At 38.7% G+C, this 22544-nt stretch overlaps 1 protein-coding gene and 1 long non-coding RNA gene across 10 annotated transcripts in view; one reads left to right on the top strand and one right to left on the bottom strand.

Moving 5' to 3' along the window:
• The window catches only part of LOC138433986 (uncharacterized), a 73010-nt gene that overhangs the window by 30830 nt on the left and 19636 nt on the right, over positions 1-22544 (bottom strand). The gene's annotated exons all lie outside the window — the stretch shown is intronic.
• The window catches only part of ARHGAP15 (Rho GTPase activating protein 15), a 706829-nt gene that overhangs the window by 682255 nt on the left and 2030 nt on the right, over positions 1-22544 (top strand). The gene's annotated exons all lie outside the window — the stretch shown is intronic.

Raw genomic sequence — 22544 nt, 5'->3', positions numbered from 1 at the left:
CTGGCTCAGAGCTTTGGGTACGGAGATGAGGGCTATCTGATCAGGAACTAAAACGACCCAGGGCTGGGGGAAAAAGAACAGCAAACAGAGAAACCAGTGAAGGATGAGGAGGACAGAAGTCTGCACTCAGAGGACCTGTCTTTGAATCTGACACCACCATTTCTGTGTGACATCGGGCACCTCCCTGAGCCCCAAGTTTCTCATCTTTGTGCGCTCAGTCATTTGTCCAGCTCTTTGCCACTCCATCGACTGTAGCCCGCCCAGCTCCACTGTCCATGGGGATTCTCCAGGCAAGAATACTGGAGTAATAGTGCTCATAAAGCTCTCATAAAGCTGTTGTCAGGAAACAATAAAATGATGCACTTGAGTGGCACAAAGCAAGGGCCGAACAAACATTAGCTGCTTTATCAGAGAGAAGATGGCTTACCATATAGCACTTGAGGTTTAGAAAAACAGAAGCAGAAATTTCTACTGGAGGGCCTGATACCAGGGTCATGAGCCGAGATGTTCCTGCTGATTGTGTCACGTCGTCTTAGACAGCAGCCATGTTGTTCCTGCAAATGTGGCTCATCCCCTGGCCGTAGCCGTTGCCAACCTGTGTTGTTTGGCGTTTTGTGCTAACTCTTTGTTGTAGCTTCTCTGTGCCCCTAGAGCCATGTTCTGGGCTGCATCAACTTCCCTCTGATCTAGCTGGCTTCACCTCACTCCCAGTGTACCAATGCCTCATTCTGTACCAATGCCTCGATCCCAGCAGTTTGCCAGGTCTTTCAGCTTGGTGCTGACTGTATCAAGGGAATATCTGGCCAGAGGAATGCCAGTAAAACATTACTTCAGCCAATTGAAGAGAAAATTCCAAATTGTAGGTTAGAGAACATTTAAAGCAAGGAAAGTTGGAGCAAGGAAAAGAAAGAAAATAAAGTTCTTAATAGGAAGATTTAGATGTTTCCCCTGCCTACAGGAAAAAAAAAAAAGTTTTCATTGAAAATATAATAAACCAATAGATTTAGAAGGAAAAAAGAAACAAAGGATCTTAAAGGGAAACATTCAAAAACACTGAATTATCCACATCATTTCATTGCTTAAGATACTCTGTACCTAAATGAACCACCTCTGAAAACTGCATGAATAGTCACATCAGCACAATTGTATGTATAACTAACTCAGTTATATGATGTATGATATTCACTTGGAAGCTAGAAGGAATAAATCCAGCTTGCAAAGAAGCAGAACTTACTTTTGGTGAGGGGCTGCTTAGGTCCTGAGAAAATCTTGCTTAAAACATGGGTGGCAAGAAATAATACAAAAGGAGAAACTTGGGGAGGCCAACTTTGTATCATTAGTTAAGAACAGTTATGTATTGTATATGTATCCAACATAAACACTTGGCTAAGGATGTTATTCTACTGACAGTGTTTGCCTTTCCTTATGGTCATCAGCTGGTGACTACTGCTACTTGGCTGCAAAGCACTTCATCCATAAAGAAAAGCACCATAAGTAATAATGAGTGTGAGTTTGTGTTCATTGCAAAGCAAGAATTCAGCTTCAACAAGAGTTTTTTTATCCAATTGAAATGAATCAAACTGTTTAACCTAATTGGGCTTCTATAAATCAGGAGTGTTGTCATATTAGTAATCCTCCCAGATAAGGCATTGCAATGAGGCGCCATGCAAAGAGTACGAATGTATAAACACAAAATGAATAGAATCCATTGACCCTCTGCTATTTAGAAGCCTTGTACGTCTTCCCTCTATTATCACTACTTAATAAAATTACTACTTAACAACTGACATTAGTAGATCCTTTTAACCGTTGAGAGACTGGATTTTTCCTTTTCTGTGACTTTTTCTTCAGTCTGCACATACAACCACATAAAACCTCATCTTTTGATGATTATAAGGTAATAAAATATGCTAGTAGGGTAGGTAATGTACATCCATTGGAAACTGGGTTTTTTTAAATACAGATTATATATGTTGTGTAATTTCTTCTAAAAAATGAAGCAGGTATTATGTTCTAATTTGAAAGGCCTACCGATTTATATCTCATTGTAGATATATTTCTTTAAATGTCTTTCAAATAGTTATCTTTGAAAATTAAATCTAATATATATCTAAAGTCACTATTTGTCTACTTTAACACTTTTATGCAGCTATAATTTTCCCTTTTTTTTTTTTTTTCCTATACTCACTTAAGGGTAACTTGGTTCAAATGCTCCCAGCAGCTTGCCTCTCAAGTTTCCAGATTCCTTCTCATCTAGGAAGGCTTTGTAATACTTCTATAGATGTATCTGATTTCCTTTTGAAATTACTTTTACCCTGAATGGCACATTCCTGGCACATACACCACCATTTCTCATCCAAATCCCATGTAGACATTATTGATTGGTCACATTGCTCTTTCAGCTTCAGGGTCGTTCCCCACAGAGCAGACAGCCACCATCAGCCAGGTAAAGCAAACCTGTGTGTCATCTCAGCCAGAGTGGGTCTCCTGGTCCATTGCCACCATTCTTTTATAGGTGTTATGAAAACAAAAATGCAGACTACAGACACACCCTTATGCTTCCAAGAGAACAGGAGGCTTCTGTCTGTTTCCTCAAAAATTCCCTAAGTCTGCCTTTTTCTCTCAATCTTTATTTTAATAAATAAATATATGTCTTATAGTAAAGATATCCATGTTGTCCTGTGCTTAGTCACTCAGTCGTGTCTGACTCTTTGCTTCCCCATGGACTGTAGTCTACCAGGCTCCTCTGTCCATGGGGATTCTCCAGGCAAGAATACTGGAGTGGGTTGCCATGTCCTCCTCCAGGGGTTCTTCCCAACCCACCCAGGAGTCGAACTGGAGTCTCCTGCATTTCAGACAGATTCTTTACCAGCTGAGCTACCAGGGAAGCCCAAGCCCAAAGATATGCATACATACCCTGTATGTGTCAATTATATGTAAGGCATATACGTACATAGGTAAGATATTATTACAACCCCTTAAATTTTAGGGTTTCCTTATTTTGCAGTTGAGAACTATGCTTACCATGTGTTTCTGAACTTGTCAACTTTTCTTACCAATCATTTCAAATTTGAGGAAGGAAAAAAAAGAGTTTAAACTTTGCGTGCATGTGTTAAATTGTTCAACAACAAGATTTAGTGCACAAAGAAATTAGAACCCCTCTAGCCTAACTGTCTGATTTTCTAAAAGAGGAAGCTGGGGATGAGGAAGGTTAAGTGAATCCCCAAAGTCCTACATGCAATAAAAAGTGGAGGCAGGGAAGAAATCAGGCTTTCTGTGTCTTTGAACACATTGATCTTTCACCCAGTCATTAAACTGTGTGTTCTTATGAGACTAAAACTTCCTTACTGAATCACCTTTTTCTCCAGGTTCTTATGGTGTGCTGGGTCAGTAGGCCTCAGGGACATCTACACAGTACTCTAAGTCAGTTATTTCTCCTTTGGTTGATGTAGACATTTCTGTGAAAAAGCAAAACTTATCAACACAATCCTCATAACTCCTACATTCTATTTCTGACACCTTAACCTAAAGTAATTTCACACTACCTCATAAAAACCTTTGAAAACAGAGCATCCAAGGATGATATTTTGCACCTACTGAATTCTCTTTTCCAAAAAAAAACCTTTAAATGTTACATTAAATTGCTATATTTCCAAATCCTATTCTCCAGTCATCCTCTGTGACTTTTTTCAAAAGGAGCAAAAAGAGAAGACAGGGGAAAGGAGAAAGGGAAATAGGACTGACACAGAAAAGGACTCAAGGTCTTCACTGATCATCTTGACTTGCCCTTCTGGACTTAAGAGAGAGCAGCTAACAAGAGTATCTGTGGATAGCTTGGCTCTGACTGTAGCTAGACAAGTATTAGAGAGTATCTCATTTTTGTTCAGTTCAGTTCACTTTCTGTTGGAGCAAAAATGCATCTGGGTGAGGAAAAACTTAACCTGCCAGTGACCTATAAAGCAAAATCTATTTGTAATAACAGGAAGGTATAGAATACCCAAATTTCCTACTGCAATGAAAATAGGAGTAAAGTAGAAGGTAACACACCACCTAAACTCGAAGATTTTGCAATCTAATTGAGGGAGATAAAACATATGTGCATGAAATAACTTAGAGATAAAAATAAAACATGTCAACAACAATGTAATACAATCTGAATGTTTAAATGCCAAGAAAGCAAATAACGAAGTGATCAGAATACAGTTCTTAAAGGCTTCCTCATAGAGACAGGCTTAAATATGGTTTTGGATATGGTGACTGACACAAAGCGCAAAACAATTCAAATGTGTGTGGCCATAAAAATAGGCAAGCGGGGAATCAACCTCGGTCCCCTGAATTAATGCAGTCTGCTTGTGTTATCGGAGAAGGCAGTGACACCTCACTCCAGTACTCTTGCCTGGAAAATCCCATGGATTCAGGAGCCTGGTAGGCTGCAGTCCGTGGGGTCACTAAGAGTCGGACATGACTGAGCGACTTCACTTTCACTTTTCACTTTCATGCGTTGGAGAAGGAAATGGCAACCCACTCCAGTGTTCTTGCCTGGAGAATCCCAGGGATGGAGGAGCCTGGTGGGCTGCCGTCTAGGGGGTCGCACAGAGTCGGACACGACTGAAGCGACTTAGCAGCAGCAGCAGCAGCAGCTTGTGTTATCCTTTTTTTTCTTTTTCTACTTTTTTTATAATTTTACTGGTGGGCTATAGTCCATAGGGTCAGACACAACTGAAGCAACTTAGCATTCATGCACACACTTTTTCAGAACAGATTTAGGTTTACAAAAAACTGAATAGAATGTACAGAGAATTTTCATACCCTATCCACTCCCCTCCCCCCTGCTCCCCAAAACACACACACAACCACGGAATCTCCCCTGTTATTAAAATCTTGCATCACTGTGGTACATTTGTTTTAATTGATAAGCCAACATCAATATATCATTGTTAGCTAAAATCCATAGTTTAGGTTCACTCTTAATGTTGTATATTACGTGGATTTTGATAAATATATAATGACATGTATGCACCATTATATCATACAGAATAATTCTGCTACCTAAGACTCCTCTGTGCTCTGCCCAGTCATCCCTCCCTCTTCCCAAACTCCTGGCAACCACTGACTTTCACTATCTCTAGATTTTGCCTTTTTCAGAATGTCAGATGCTTGAAATCATATAGCCTTTTCAGATGGGCCTCTTTTACTTGGCAGCATACATTTTAAATGGATCTCTTCATGGTTTGATAGTGCACTCCTTTTCATTGCCAAATAATATTCCATCATCTCACAATGTGAATGTCCCACAGTTCGTTATCTATTCACCCACTGAAGGACATTCATAAGCATTTTAGATTTAAAAACAAAGTTTTTTTTTAACCAATTCATTACTCAGGTAGGAAATTGATTCTCAGAACCCATATTCTTTTTACCTTGAGACTTCTTTGTCTAGGGAAGTATGTTGTCATTTTTCTTTAACATGAGAGTAGGTCACCATTTGTCTCCTGAAACTTGTGGTTCTTGAGCCACCTCACCCTTTTGCTTTCACTCTTTGATAACATGAAAGCAAAGCTTTTTACGACATATAACCAAAAGTTATAAAATTATGAGAATTATGAAATTAAGTTCTGAGTTTTTAGATTGAACATGGTTACTATCATGCATCTATTGGGGGTCATGTTTTTCCTGTCCATTAGAACTGCAATTATGGTTTGTCTTCACAAGGAATCAGAATATAAGTCTAAATCTGAAGTTATGCCTTTTTCTTTTTTAGCCACAGTGTTAACACTGTGGATATAATTAATTATATCCAAAGAAACAATTCTATGACTTTTACAAAGTGACATCCTAGGCTGTTGTTGACTCTAAATGGAGCCAAATATCACCTGGCACACCTGTGTCTTACTTTTTGACACCAAATAAAATTGATAACCAAATTACTCTAGTAATGATAATTTTCAAGGGCTCCTCCCATTGTGGCATTTGAAGGAAATTGTCAATGAAAGCATTTCCTTGGCTCCATAAATATGTATACATGTTGATTTTAAGACAGCACACAGGAGACTTTGCCAGAAAAATTTAAAAGTTCAAGCAGAAAAAATAAAGTATCTCTCTGTCATTTGCTGCTTCATATTTGTTTCCTTAAAATGCACAGCTAAATGCTCACTACATACAGATATCACTTGGTAGGCAGGGTGTATCTTATTACTGTGTTATTTTCCAGTACATTTGGCGTAGTTAAGGTAAAGTGTATTAACTTTCTCTCAAACTAAAGATGAAAACAGAGCTGTAGCAGTCGTGAATGCTTCAGCCATTGTCAGGAAGTTAAGAACTGACAGGAGGTCCAAATAACCGACTCTGCCTGGTGCGTATGCCGTCGTTTTCCCCTGGGACAGTCAGTCTAATCCTACGATGTATCTGACTGGCATGAATGTAGAATTACTTTCAATAAAGATTTTATTTCAAGCTTGGATGATTTCCCCCAAAACATCTTGTCACTGAGGCAAAGTATATCATAGAATATCTGATTTTTTTTCCCTCCAAGTCAGCTTTTGAGGGCGAAAAATACACATTTCAACTCAAGTACTCAACTCAGGTCAATTCTCTGTAAAAATCACATTTTAACATATCTAGGCTGATTAGAGATTTGCTGCTTTAAAGAAATCAGGGAGCTGTCAAAGAGAGCTTACTCTAAAGTCTGCAAATGTTAAGAATAAGTAACACATTTGCTCATCTACAGCTTGCACCCCCCACCCCTGCAGTAACCTCCACTTGAAGAGCAGGCAGGACAGATGACTCCAAGAGCTAATACGCAGCTTCTAGGATATTTGTCTTTTTGCAAGTAAGGAACATTTAAAGGTCACATCTTCCAATAAGTATGAGATTGTTTCCAGGCTATATGAGAAATATGAATGGCCTGGTCATGATCACTCTAAAACCATCTTCATTTCTCCATTTCTCCTTGTCTCTGTCTTTATCTTTTTCTCTTCTTTCATGATGCCAAATTAAGTCAGCATGTCAAGATAGGGGAACAGTCGGTAGCAGTACACTGCTCTGAGTTCACTGAAATGTTTCACTTTGGGCTTGTTTACATTATTTCAGCCTGACTGTCACTTTGTTTAATTTATGCTTGGTTCATATACACTTAGAAATATCTTAGGTTACCTATAGCCTCACCCCTTAGTCACTAAAAGCACACAAATCACATGGCTTAGTTCTAACGGGATAGGAGTAATTACTTTAATATTTAATAATCATAGCACATTATATTTATACAGTTTTAAATTCAAAATCCCTCTTATCTCTATTATTGCATTTTATTACTAACATGTAATATTATAATAAAATGTATGTGTAAGAATGAAAACTCAGCATGGATAACAGCAGATGAAACTTAGAGGAATGAAAAGGTCCAGATTTGAGTCATCACAGGTAATTATAGACAATAGATGCCTGAGTTAGCCTGACATCCATGTGCACAAGGATGTATGCAGGAACTCGCACAATTTATTTCTCCACCACACTAGAGATTACAAATGCATGTGTATAAAGGCAAAACAAATAGTTTCTATATTTAAGCCAAGTATTATATATATTTAAAGGGGTTTACTTTTCTGCTGCTGCTGCTGCTGCTGTGGCTTCAGTCGTGTCCGACTCTGTGCAACCCCATAGAAAGCAGCCCACCAGGCTCCCCCGTCCCTGGGATTCTCCAGGCAAGAACACTGGAGTGGGTTGCCATTTCCTTCTCCAATGCATGAAAGTGAAAAGTGAAAGTGAAGACGCTCAGTCATGTCCGACTCTTAGTGACCCCATGGACTGCAGCCTACCAGGCTCCTCCATCCATGGGATTTTCCAGGCAAGAGTACTGGAATGGGGTGCCATCGCCTTCTCCATACCTTTCTGCAGATATAAGCATTATACCTAAAATACAATGTGATGGTCAGATTTCAGATGGTCAGGAAAAATGGTGTCATTATCTTTAGCTTCAACCATCCATAGTATAAATCAGATAAAAATTATGTTTTATTCTAAACTTTTCTCATCAGTTTTGTTCAAACCAGGTACATGTTAAAAACTCATTGTCAGATAATATGTGGGAAAGAAAGATACCCTGCATAGTTACAAGCCCTGAACTAGGTCTCAAGGAATAGTATCTCTTTTTAACAATCTCTGCATTCATGTTCTGACCATTTCTGGTGTACAAGAAATGTAAGTATTGTACCAAAATCAAAACTAATCCCTTTTGAGGCCCTTTTTGCTTGTTTCTTTTCCCCGGAATTCAGATGTTTATGCAGTCCACAAATATTTATCGAGTACCTAGTATCTATCGATCTAGATGGGAGTCGGAAAGACACAGCTGTGACAGAGAAGAGCTCCCATGGGCATGATTTCTGAGTTGGATGACAGGAAGGCAGGACTGTCTCAAACCAGGCATTATCTGAGGCCCATTCTTCTAAATGTTTTAAATTTAGTCAATTCAGAGTGTCTTCTAGACACTTCTAAACATTTTCCTGGGTCATTTCTAGTTCTGGAGGGCTAAGACTGGCCTAAACATTTGGTGAGGGGCAGGGAGAGCATCCATTTATACAGTATTTCAGTAAGTATTTGTTGAGTACCTATGAGCCAAAGGCTAATCCTGGCCTAGGAATATGGCACTAAACAGAAACAAAGTCCTGGTCCTTAAGATGTTTACATTCTGTTGGAGAAAGGTAATAAAGCAGATAAGCAGGGTAGAAAGTGTCTGGCTTTTGTCACCTGTCCTGGATGGTCTTCATTTCCTTCTGGTTGTTTGTCTTCATCTCTAACTTCCAATCCCAGGTCTGGTATTGGTCACCAACAGACACTGTGAAGGTTATCTTGCCATCTTTGTATAGATATACCATGCAGTAATTTGTATTTAACCATTCTTGACACATTAAACATGAAGAACTCTGAGGTTTGTTGTTTTTTTTTTTTTCTAACTTTTTACTTTGCATTGGAATATAGCTGATTAACAAATAATTATGTGATAGTTTCAGGCGAACAGCAAAGGGACTCAGCCATAAACACGTATGTATCCATTCTCCCCCAAACTCCCCTCCCATCCAGGCTGTCACATAACACTGAGCAGAGAAGAACTCTGAGATTTTGTTCTAACCCTAGGTCTGCTCCAAGGGGAGAATAGAGGTCTGTCTGATCTCAGAATCCTCAGACTTGCCCACAGCCTGTCCTCAGGAAGAGGGATAGGAAGGGTTCCTGACCGAGCCACCTTCAAAGGACCTTACCAAGTCTCTGCTCTTCTTAACTCTCCTCCCAATCCAGAGAAATCTTTCTCTTGTCTGGCAGCATGGTAACCTGGCTCTTCACCTGCCTTCCAATCTACTGGTTAGGCCATCATTCCAATTCTAAGTCCAGGGCACTTAAGCCTTTGAAACCCCAAGGCCCAGTCCTTTGCAATTCAAATGCCCTAGTTTACAAAGAAACCAAAGCACTTTCTCTGCTCTTCTGTTGAACCATCCCTCTACTGAGGACAAAATGTTGTTGATGGAATCTTGGAGAAAAGAAAAAGGTATAAGCAAGGATGGAGAAGAAACTTCAGTTATGATATATTATCCCACATCATCTTTGACTTTCCCAGAATGTTCATTCTTTCATCATTAATCTAGAAGCCCAAACCAAACCAAACCACGTTTTAAATATCACTGGATTTGCCATCCAGTATGGGAATCTGGAACATCTCTGAATGCCTCCTGATGGAGAACTTGTGTTCTTTTTATGTGTAGAATATTTAATAACCTTCATAGTCCCCTTATTCTTATAGTATACATTTAGAAAAATCTATGCTTAATAATAATAATAACTAAATGACAGAATTATGAGGGGTTTTTATTTTCTATTGTAACTTTTCTACGTTTTCTAAATTTTCTGTAATGTGAATCTTTTGAAGCAGATAGTCTATTTTCACAACTCTAATTCTTCACACAGAAAGGAAATTAGTCTGTGGGTCAATTTCAGGAACTGGATTTACTAGAGAAAAATAGACTTTTTCTTCCATATCATGGTGGTTTTTTTGTTGTTTGTTTGTTTTCTTGCATTCAGTCCTCACAGCTGCCCTAACTGTTCTTTTTTCTGAAGCAAAATACCATCAGTCCCTGTCCTCTCTCACTGAGCAGCCTGTCACTCAGATGCACACATTCAGCTTGGAGCCTCAACTTGTGGAGCCAGAGTCAAGTCACTGTGAAAAATATATAACATTTATTTTCCCTCAGAAAGTAAAATTAAGTGTGGACAACTGAATGCTGATGCACAGACTACAACTGGCTTTCTTTCAGCTCTTCTGGAACCTCTTAAACTAGGAGACTATTTTCTAGAAAACTGCTGAAGGTTTAATGTTGATCCCTTAGTGGAATAGCTGTTCTCTCCACCTATGTGAAGAGGCAAAAAAAAAGAGGTTGATGAATTCTGACTTTGCATATTGATAGTATATATTCCTTTTAGATTTATCTAAAATCATAAGGCAAATATTTAAGTTCCATATTTCCCACTAATGTCTTATAATTAGGTGCCTTACTCTGCTTGGCCTAATTAATGCTGATCCATGCACAACCCCCAATGTTCTGTATAAAATGTTACTAGCACATACTAGTGTTTGAACTGCCTTACTGGACAAATTCCAAGTAAAGAATAATAAACAGTGTTATATTTTTTTCATTCCTAAAAATACTCCCAACATGTCATATATTTCCTAGCCTTTCTCTCTTAAACCCAGGACAGTGTCTTCCCAGGATGATGATATTATCCATGGTTACTGCTAGATCAACAGAGCTCAGGGAATAGGCAAATTAAGACTTCTTTTACTGCTGACATGGTCAAATGTGAATGGCTAAAACCATTTGAAAGCTTAACAGAAAACACCTAAGGGGAACCGTAGCTGAAATTCTCAGTCTGTCTCACCAATAGTGCATTTCCTCCCACAATGATAAGTGAATACTCTCAGAAGTTGAACACATTGTATGAATCTGGAGAAAAGGACAATATGTATTAATCTGGTTTTTCTTCCACCTGAAACCCTTTTCATCTCTATAAATACATCCTTGAATGTGAACTAGGTGATGAAAAAAATCAAATATGTCACCCAAGACTTTCTGACTCACTTCCCTTCCACATCTACCCCAGGTCTCAGGCCTCATCATTAAGAAACCCCTTGATTTCAAACCCCTTGATTTCTTGACTCTTAGTTATTTGTGGAAAGAAGATCTATCTCCCAGAGTAATGAAGATCTGCATCTTCATCTAGGTGTTGCTGCCATTTAACTATGTGATCTCGATCAAATTATTCAGTGTTTCTCAGGCTCATTTTATCCATCTGAAAATTATCTTTTATATCTGAAAAAGAAAAAAATGGTAATATTCCTAGTGTATATTAAAGTTACAGTTATTTAAACAGTAAAATGGTAGTGCAAAATACAAGCGCAAATCATCCAGAATAAAACATACCAGGTGTTTTTGTCTATGAGTTGTAGGATATATTATTGGGGCAATCAGCTAGCTATTGAAAAAAAAAATAGAGATTACCTTCACACTTTATATAGTAAAATACACTGAGATTAATTAGAGGATACAAAAAATGACACCATTTTAAAAAACTAGAAAAAAATATTGATGACAATTACCAAATAATTAAATATTATTTAAATGGATGACTTTTATAATTAAAAATAATGATAGAAATTCCAAAAGAAATACTGCTAGATATGAACACATAAAAATATAAATAAACAAAATTAGGGAAAAATATAATTGAGAGAATATAAATACAACAAAAGTAATGAAATATTATGTCATTAACACAAAAATAAACCTCAGAAATCTAATATGTACAAGTATGTTCATTGTAGCATTGTCTGTAACAGCAAAAAATTAGAAGCAACATAAAAGTCCATCAGCAAGGGAATGGTTAAATAAATTATTTTCATACTATGAAATGTAACAGCATTGTTCAAAGGATGAGGTATTTTTAAATGTACTGACTTGGAAAGATTCCCATGATATATAGCTAAGGGGGGAAAAGCAAGTTGTACTATAACATATTATGTATTTTTATCTCATTCTTCTTTTTTTTTAAGAAAATAGATACTAAAAGTATTGTTGTTGTTCAGTCGCTAAGTCGTGTCTGATTCTGTGTGACCCCATGGACTAGCCCACCAGGCTCCTCTGTCCATGAGATTTCCTAGGCAAAAGTACTGGAGTGAGTTGCCATTTCCATCTCCAGGGTATCTTCCCAACTGAGGGCTCAAACTTGTCCTGCATTGGTAGGCAGATTCTTTACTGCTGAGCCACCAGGGAAGCCCAGGTAGATGAATAGATAAATAGGAAAACATCCAGAAGGAGCATGCATCTGTTAATTATAGTTGTCCTGAAGGAGTTTGACTAGAAAAACAGAAAGCTTGACCTTTTCATTCTATGTTCTCCTGATTAGCACACTTTTTAAATACTATGTGTTAGTTTTGTTATGCAAAATAATTAAATGGATGAAACAAACAAAATTATATGCTCTCAATAAGAAAAAGGCAGGTGATATGAAGGGTTATTCACAGAAGAGATCATCCATATTGCTGTGCTTTTTTAACTTCTTCCCCATTTCCTAAATTCAAAGAATCCTAACTTTAAACAATGATAGATCATTTTTCACCTATCAAGTTAGCAATTATTTTAAGAAGAATAAAATCAAGTGATAGTAATGCTATCAGGACTATGAATTGTCATGTTACGTATCCCACATTATCAGGGTTTAAGAAAAGAAAACCCTGAACTTAATGATCTAGTGCGAATTCTCAAAGTGTGGTCCCCAGAGCAATTGTATCCTCTCAAGGAACTTGTGACCAGTGTAATATTCTCAAGTCCCTCCCCAGAGCTGCTGAACCAGAAGTCTGAAGGTGAAGTTCAATGATTTGTGATACAACCCAGTTTCCAGATTATCCTCATGAATGGTAAAGTTTCAGAACCATTGATCTAATTGCTACATTTCTACTACTGCAGAGTTTCTCAGCAGCAGCAACACTGACATTTGGGGCTGGATAAATTGTTTGGGGAGACTGTCCTATGCATCATAGAATGTTTAGCACCGTCCTTTGCCTCTGACTCACTAGATGCCATAGCAACTCACCTTCTCCACTCCACCCAGTCATGACAATCTTTGATCTCTCCAGACATTGCAAATGCCTCATGGGAGATGTGGGGATAGGGAAGCTGCCCCTATTTGGAAACAATTGTCTAAAGAAATACTCCAAAAATGTGGAGAATGAGTATACAAAAAAAGGTTTTTTAACATATTAATTACATTTATCCTAAGAAATCATAGAGTACAAACCATTCTATCCCATATAAGATAGTTAGTAAAAGCAATGGTAAAGAATCTGCCTGCCAGTGCAGGTAGACGTAAGAGACACAGGTTCGATCCCTGGGTCGGGAAGATCTCCTGGAGAAGGGCCCAGCCACCCACTCCAGTATTCTTGCCTGGAGAATCTCATGGACAGAGGAGCCTGGCAGGCTGCAGTCCATAGGGTAACACAAAGTCGAACATGACTTAAGCGACTTAGCATGCACACACATATATAAGACGTAGGGCTTCCCAGGTGGCACTAGCAGTAAAGAACCTGCCTGCCAATGCAGGAGATGCTGGAGACACAGGATTGATCCCTGGGTTAGGAAGATACCTTGGAGAAGGGAATGGCTACCTACTCCAGTATTCTTGTCTGGAGAATCCGATGAACAGAGGAGCCTGGCGGGCTACAGTTCATGGGGTCACAAAGAGTCGGACACGACTGAGTAACTAACTCACAATACACATATAAGACATGAGAACTGCTCATGACAGAAGTGAAAAATGTTGGCCACAAAATTATATGGAAAGTATTTTCTTAAGTGTGTATATAAATAAATTATTTATACATGTATATTGAATGCTGTCAGTGTCATTCTCCTGCTCAAAACCCAGGGACGAACACCTGTTCACTGTTAGAATTACGACCTAAGTCCTCCCCACAGGATCTCCTACCTTATCTGTCTCACGCCCCAGCCTTCAGCTATACTACCCTCTTCTCTATTCCTAGAACCACGCAGCACAACCTCACCACTGGGGCTTTCTACGAACTTTTTCCTGCCTGGAGTTTTCCTTCCTGTGGTGTGTGCACATAAGCTGCTCTCTGCCCAAGTGTCCTTTCCTTAGAAAGAACTTCTCAGAACCTTGTCTGCTATGTGTAGCACTTTCCACCTCTCTCTGCCCAACAAAATAATCTGGGGACTCTGTTATCTTCGGCCAGCCATTCTTAGCAAAGAGACTCTCTGGGGATGGATTCTAGGCCATTAGGAACTTTTAAGAGTCTCCGAGGGTCAGTAGAAGAACCACCACTTCTCTCAGTCTTTCTTGAAGTACCTCTGTGCCGAAATCACTTTGTATATTAGTTAGTGGATTGTTTCTTGTCTGGTCCCCCACTAGATTGGAAGTTGCATGTGGGCAGGAACTTTGTCTGTTTTACTCACTGCATCATCTCCAACATCCAGAACAGCATCAGGCACCTAGCAGGTATTGAGTAATAGCAGGTCTATTGAATAATAGATTTTAATGAATGTAAAATGATTACCTTGAGTTCCTGTTACAGTTATTGGTGTGTGTTTTTTCTTTATCATACTTTTCTTAACTTCTCAAATTCTAATAGAATGTATTACTAATCAGAGCAAGAGAAATTACAGCTGAGTTTTAATTCTGCCTTTGAAAAGCATGGTATATTTGAAGCACAGTGATTAGCATGTAATGGATATTCGGCAAATAATAACCACTGTTTGTGTTCCTTTTTGATATTATCTGCTATGTAAGGGCTTTGGCTATGATATCCCATTTTATATATGTTGTTGTCACCTTATAGAATACATATTACAACCAGAAATGAGCCATTTTTAAGTCTATGGGCTAGTCATTTTTTTTAGTCATTCCTCGTCTCTTATAGTTCTGAGTATTGCTTTAAAGATTCATTAGACTCTCCTTGTAATGGCCAATCAATATAAATATGAAACAAGTGAATAATTGAAAATGTTTCAATCTTTTGCAATGAAATCATTGCAAAGTGGGTACTCAATAAATGTAAAGAATAAGGCCATGTTAGCTGTTAATGTGTAACTACCATATAAAGTACCTTTTCCACAATTTACTTTGAAAGAATTATATACACATAGCTTCAAAGATAATTTAAAAGCAAAAATATCAGAACATAGCAGTAATTCTCTTTTAGGAGGATACTTCTTTGCTTACTTTAGAAAACAATAATAATAGGATATTTAAGTATAAAATTGAAGATTTTACAATTAGTTTAAGCCAGTTGATGTGTAAATTTGCATATAAAAGTGACAGTCACCAGTGAATGACCACCTTGAAATATATTAGTTTTAAATGCAAATAATATTTGTAAATGCTCATCTTCTTTTATAATATTTGGAAATTTTTCTAACGTACAGCCCTGACTTTAAGGGGAAAAGTAGACTTACTACTAAGTCCCCAGTCTTTAAAAAAAAAAAAAAAAGGCCAATGTAGGCATGGCAGTATATTTTGTGCAGATTGAGAGTAGGCAAGCATATGGTTAGCATGGATCCCCCCCAAAGTAGTTACAGCACATAGGAAGCATAAATTGAGCACAGTGAAAATTTATTCTATTTTTAGCAGCTTCTCCTCACTGAAGTGGTCAAAGTCACAATTAATGTTTCACATACAGTGGATGAGCTGTATTATACAAACCAGGTGTGACCTGATGACAAAAGTACACTTACCACCGCACTTTCTCCATTAGAGTTAAACCATCCTAAAGCTATGTGTGTCGGAAAATCACAGTGATCCAGAGATAGAGAAGGGAATACTTATAATACACCTCCAATAACTTGAGGCTTGTCCTGCAGGCAATTTTGTGGCTTTTGACTTCCTTTGCAAGTCACTATGATAACAGCAAAGCACAAACTTAAAAAGAAGTTTGCATCCTTATATCTGTTTGTAGCTGGACTACTATTAAATGCTTTGGCCTTCTTAATTCAGCATTAATTTTGAGTTTTATGGTAAATCTCTCTTTCAGTTTGAATCATTTGGCTATGATTTTCAGCAAATAAGAAATTTCTTTGAGTTAGTGATTCAGCTCACTTTTGGAAAAAACTTACCTAGCATAAGTCTGTGAGGATTTTTTTTTGTCTGGGGCCCAACATCTGTAGCTGTGGATTATAGATTGTTTCTAAAATAATCTAAAATTGATGAATCGTTGCTCCTTCCATTGGGGCCCAACAAAAAGTAGCTCTGGCATTTCTTCTCCTTTTTGTGCTGTAAACTGTACATCACCTTTGTAATCTCTTGCCAGAAAAATGAATTCTTACCTACTTTAAGATTGTATAAACTTAAATTTTACTTAGTGGTTAAAGAGTTTCTTTGGCAAAGAATATATATCAAGTGCTATTTTGTGAACAAATTCATAAAATCATAATTATTCTTGTCAAGCTATTTTAAACTTAGCAGTGTTCATAAATAGCCTTTTTCAAAAGAGTTGCAGTTTAAGATGTTTTTCCTGTTAGTGAAGCATTCACAGGCACTAACATTTGAGCTCCTCACATTGCTTCGAATCAGGTATCTTCACTATTTCTTGGGAGTAGACTAATGGTGAGTGAACAAACATGTAGAAGAATTTCCAAATATTGGTCTACATATTTTTACACCTTTTCACCACGCAGCCATTTGCTGTATAGTAATCTCTCAACCATGAGACTGCTCTCACCTTTCTCATTCAGATGTGGTCTTTTTGCCTTTGACCTTCATTTTGTCCTCAAAGAGCTTCCCAGCTGGTGCAAGTGCAGGTAGACGTTAGAGACGTGGATTCAGTCCCTGGGTTGAGAGTGGGGTTGCTGTGCCCCACTCCAGTATTCTTGGCCTAAAAAGGGAGTTCCTTTCATTTCTTTGTGAAAACAGGTTAAATGGTAGCTCACAATTTACAACACTGTCATGGAGTTTAAGGCCAGACGTAATCTAAGCCCTACCAGATGGGTGGAACTTGCCAAAAGTGACCATAGTCTGATCTCTTTGAGTTAGCTACTATGGAGTTCTGAAGCCTGAGTGACAGAGGAGATTCAAATCCATGATGTTTCAGATTTAGTAGATCCCTGGGATTTCTCTGGAAGGAATGATGCTAAAGCTGAAACTCCAGTACTTTGGCCACCTCATGTGAAGAGTTGACTCATTGGAAAAGACTCTGATGCTGGGAGGGATTGGGGGCAGGAGGAGAAGGGGACGACAGAGGATGAGATGGCTGGATGGCATCACGGACTCGATGGATGTGAGTCTGAGTGAACTCCAGGAGTTGGTGATGGACAGGGAGGCCTGGCGTGCTGCGATTCATGGGGTCGCAAAGAGTCAGACACGACTGAGCGACTGAACTGAACTGAACTGAACTAGCAAAGCACACTAGAGTAACATGTCTCAATATACGCTCCTCCTTATCACTCAAGAAAGAGGATCCACAATATTCAAGTAAGTTAGGGAACATGTTAAGTTACACAAAGATGAACAGGGTTACTTTTCTGCAGGACTTGTCAGAGCCTGTATTATGCTATGGTGCATTGTAAATTTCCAAGAAGGAAAAATGGCATATAATTTTCTGCAAACTTATCTTACTCCAGACTGCTATTTTTGTGAAGTGTGTCACAGAGATGGTGTTTGCAGAACTCACTTTAGTGAAAGCTGTCCTAGAAGTACTGCCAAACCCATAGTAAAAATGTATTTGGTTTCTGAATCAGATCCTCCCCTCCAATAGTACAGCTTAACTGCATTTTAAGCTACTGGAAGTATAACTTACTGTTTTTGAGAGTTTTCCATCTTAGATACTAGATTGCATTTTTTTTTCCATTCCGGGCTTTCATTTCTTTCAGTAGCCTATATTTTTCCTCTACATATGTTTAACTAGTTGAAGCCTTCAGAAATAATGGCACTTACAATGCACAGCTAGTCCCCACAGCGAGAGAGGAAAGTATTAGATCCATTGATTTGAGGTTAAAAAAAAAGAGATTTGAAGAATTTTGTAGGATAGTATTCTAGCTGTAATTTTGAAATTGTGGTTGACTACTTATGTTCTCCTAAATCAACCACTTAACTGCTTAAGAATCTATTGAGGTAGAGAGTAGGTAGGTTCGCATTTGAATAGTGAAGTCTGTAACAGCATGAATACATTTTCCAAACATCCCCAGTTTGGGAGGCTTCTTTGCTAGATATGTTTATCACCACCTCTACTATAAATGGGTTTAATCTAATGTGAATGTTGATATGAGAATATTTTTTCCTATCTACGTGAATCATATAGTTCAGTAGTTGGTAATTTCCACCCGCAAATAGTCTTCACCCTCAGCATCTTTTCTAACCTAAAGATTGATTAATTTCTCAATATACCAACTACTGATTGGTTGATATTCAGAACATAAACTGCCAATGAAATACACACATACACACACAAGCATACATTTTGTAACAGAAAGTAGGCAAGATAGTATGAATTCTATATAATATACATCCACATTTTCTTAACCTTTCTTAACTACATTTGATTTCTCTAAGTGTTATTGCAAGTTACTTAATTTTCCCAAACTTAAGAAAAAATTCCAAACTGCTAGGAAAATTTAACCTGCAGTAATGCGAGTATAACAAGAACACAGAACTATATATTCTTTGGTAAAATCTACTTGTGACAGGATTACTTGAGAGCACCCATGAGCTGAAAATGTTTTTATTAAAATCACATGAAAGTGTGCAGAGAAATGGATACAGATGACACAGAATGAGATGGAATGAATGCTCTGCATTTACACACAGAGAAGAGCACAAAATAAACACTTGACAAATGGCAAATTTAGGAAACTGATGAACGGCAGAAATCCATTTTAGGACCCCCTCCACGAACCACCAGCCAAAAGAGAGAAACCTTTGCCTGAAGGGGCCTCGGACAGTCACTCTGCCTCCCCCCACTCCATTGAAGCTCAGCCTTGGTTTCTTCTCTGGGTTGGTTCTTGCTCTGAGTTCTCAGACCAGGACTCTGGCTGAGTGGGAAAAATATAAAGAACACCGGGAAGCTTTATAAATAATCTAGTCCCATTTCTGCATCCTTTTATTCTCCCCACAGATCAAGTCCCACCAGCTGTGTCTTTCAGGTAGGGCTGAGTTACCTCTCCAGTCACCCCAGGTCCTCCAGACACCATAGGCCTCTTCCACTTTCTACATCCATAACCTCCTGACAGCCATGATTGTCCCCTCCAGTAATCTACTCTTGGACCTTCCTTATTTCTAACCTCACCTTGAGGGTGTGTGTTCACTCGCTCAATCATGTCCAATTCTTTGCAACCTTTTGGACTGTCACCCACCAAGCTCCTCTGTAGTTAGAGACAGTTTTAGCTCCCAGCTACCCCAAATCTCACTGTTCCTGTTTTGACTGAAATTATAGCCATTATTAACTTGGAGAAGGAAATGGCAATCCATTCCAGTACTATTGCCTGGAAAGTCAACTATATCTCTGTCTATCTGTCTTTATATTCTTCTTTTCCCTTTTCAGCCTCCCTGGATTCCTGGACCTCTTCTACTCTGTGGACCCTATATCAATCACTCACCTTCATACTCGAATAGTCTCTTACTTTTAATTCTACCATCTTCATGCTCTATGACCTCTGAGCCCTGTTCTCTGCTAAATAACTCTCATCAACTTAGAACTTTGGTACCAATGGGTAATGTTGTGAAAGCAACTTTTACCTAATAGTTACTCAGTTAATTGATCAGTTATGTTATCTCTTTCTATATTTGTTTAACAAATTTATTTTACTGTGGCAGAGTCAATGAAGGAGTTAGTATCCCCAAAAAGATACTACCTTTATTTTTTTTATTGGAACATAGTTGCTTTACAATGTTGTGTTAGTTTCTGCTATACAAGAAAGTGAACCAGCTATATGTATACATATATCCCCTCCCTTTGGGCCTTCTTCCCACCTCCACACCCATCCCACCCATCTAGATCATTAGAGAGCACTGAACAAGAAGGTATTACTTTAAATCCAGGAGAGAAAAATCTGTTTTCCTTCTCAATGAATCTTGCTAGTGATTTTTGTAATGAAGAGGTCTGGGAGAAGCTCAAGAGAGACTTTAAGCCAAGGTAAATAGGTGTGTTAAAGGGAAGAATAGCCCCACTCCATCTTTCCCTCCTCCAGGTCAGGAGAATATTTTAAAATCATTCTACAGACTTTTGGTAAATGTAGTAGCAAGTGGTGCAGTTTCTATATTCCAAAGGAAACTTTAAACTTGATGTCTCCGATAACACACCAATAGTTTAAAATATGAGAATCCCTTCCAGAAATGTAGTCACGCCAATGTTACTCACAGATATGAAGACTTTTCATATAAAGAGGAAGGAAAGTGAAAATGGGAGGCAGAATATCCTGAATATTTAGTCCAAGTTTAAGAGTCATTTTGCCCACAATGAATCCATTGTAACCAGACTGTCAATCACAATGCTACAGTGTGGAATAAAAATCCAGACCCTCTTATGGAAGGATCTATAACCATGTGGAGAATGGCAGAGAGACAAGTCAGCCAATTACTAAGCATAGGGGCCATAACACACACCAGGGCAGTGATGTTTCCATGAGCACTGCAGCCTGCCTGCCTGGGTCTGAGCCTCAGTTCTGTGTGACATCAGGCATTTCACCACTCTTGGCTTCAGCTTTCTTATTTGTAAAAAGGGCTTAATAATAGAATTGGATGTGAGTTTGAGCAAACTCCAGGAAATAGTGAAGGACAGGGAAGCCTGGCGTACTGCAGTCCATGGGATCACAAAGATTCGGACATGTCTGAGCAACTAAACAACAACAACCTCATGGGATTATTATGAGGATCAAGTGAGACAATAAAACTGCTTAGAATAAAATCAATGATACTTCCATTTTTAAACCTAAGTAATAAGTTAAAAAAAATTGCTTAGAATAATTATTATCGATATTGATCAAATCAAGGACATCTTGCTGATCAAGATTTGTGCTATGGGAAGTCCCAAATTGAAGGTGTTGGCCCTTCTCAGTGTCTTTCAGGAGAGTGAAGGCAGGGCCTTTTTCACAGAAATGGCCCTGAGATGAAGGTTTGTGGAGGGATTGAAAGGGAACAAGTCTTCTTCCTCTTGCCTCCATGCATGGAGAATAGGTCAGCCCACATAGACCAGACACAGAGTCCTCTAGAGGTCAACTAGTGCTCCAGTGGGCTCTGAGAACAGAGACCCCACTGCTATGTAGTAGTGTTCCTTTGCCTCACTTTATTCTCTGTGCTCAGATTTCCCTTGAGTTGGGGTATCTGGAAGAATGCAGAGTTTTATATTTGTTAGCACCCTGTCCTTCCATATGCTTTCCCCTTTTTCCTTACATCACTAAATCCCCACTCTCCCTGATTTTAATATAAAACCAAGGACGCTCCATGTGAAAATAAGCATTGTTTTGTTTTATTTTAAAGCCTCCAGGTAGAAGATGGGGCTTTAATTTCTTTTTAAGAGTCCCATGTTGATTCAGGCAAGGCACAACCATTAATAAAACCACATCCTAATGTTTCATTGGTATTGCACCTCTCCACAGTCCTCACGCAAGCAAACATTTCTTTAATTCCAGTGGGACTTATTCCCTGTGCAAATGCTACAAGCTTCTGTATTTTATTGAGTAAAAGGGGTGGGGATACTTGTTATACACCTAAATGTTCATCACTTTGCCGACAAAGGTCTGTATAGTCAAAGCTATGGTTTTTCCGGTAGTCATACAGATGTGAGAGCTGGATCATAAAGAAGGCTGAGTGCTGAAGAATTGATGCTTCCGAACCTCAGTGCTGGAAAAGACTCTTGAGAGTCCCTAAACCAGTCAGTCCTAAAGGAAATGATATGGTTGGATGGCAACACCGACTCAATGAACATGAGTTTGAGCAAACTCTGGAAGAAGAACAGGGAAGTCTGGCATGCTGCAGTTCATGGGGTTGCAAAGAGTCGGACATGACAGCACTTTCTACAAAACAGTACAAATAGCATTTTTCAGGAATACTTTACTCACACTAATCACTAAGAATTTAATTATTTTTTCAGCTCTTGTTTCTACTCATCAGTTCAGTTCAGTTCAGCTGCTCAGTCGTGTCTGACTCTTTGTGACCCCATGAATCGCAACACGCCAGGCCTCCCTGTCCATCACCAGCTCCCGGAGTTCACTCAGACTCATGTCCATCGAGTCCTTGATGCCATCCAGCCATCTCATCCTCTGTCGTCCCCTTCTCCTCCTGCCCCCAATCTCTCCCAGCATCAAAGTCTTCTCCAATGAGTCAACTCTTCACATAAGGTGGCCAAAGTACTGGACTTCAGCTTTAGCATCATTCCTTCCAAAGAAATCCCAGGGTTGATCTCCTTCAGAAAGGACTGGTTGGATCTCCTTGCAGTCCAAAGGACTCTCAAGAGTCTTCTCCAACACCACAGTTCAAAAGCATCAATTCTTCGGCGCTCAGCTTTC

The sequence above is a fragment of the Ovis canadensis genome, chromosome 2 (genome assembly GCF_042477335.2).
Source record: "Ovis canadensis isolate MfBH-ARS-UI-01 breed Bighorn chromosome 2, ARS-UI_OviCan_v2, whole genome shotgun sequence".
NCBI lineage: Eukaryota > Metazoa > Chordata > Mammalia > Artiodactyla > Bovidae > Ovis > Ovis canadensis.
Note: the sequence above shows the minus strand (reverse complement) of the source record. Positions and strands in the feature narration are given on the sequence as shown.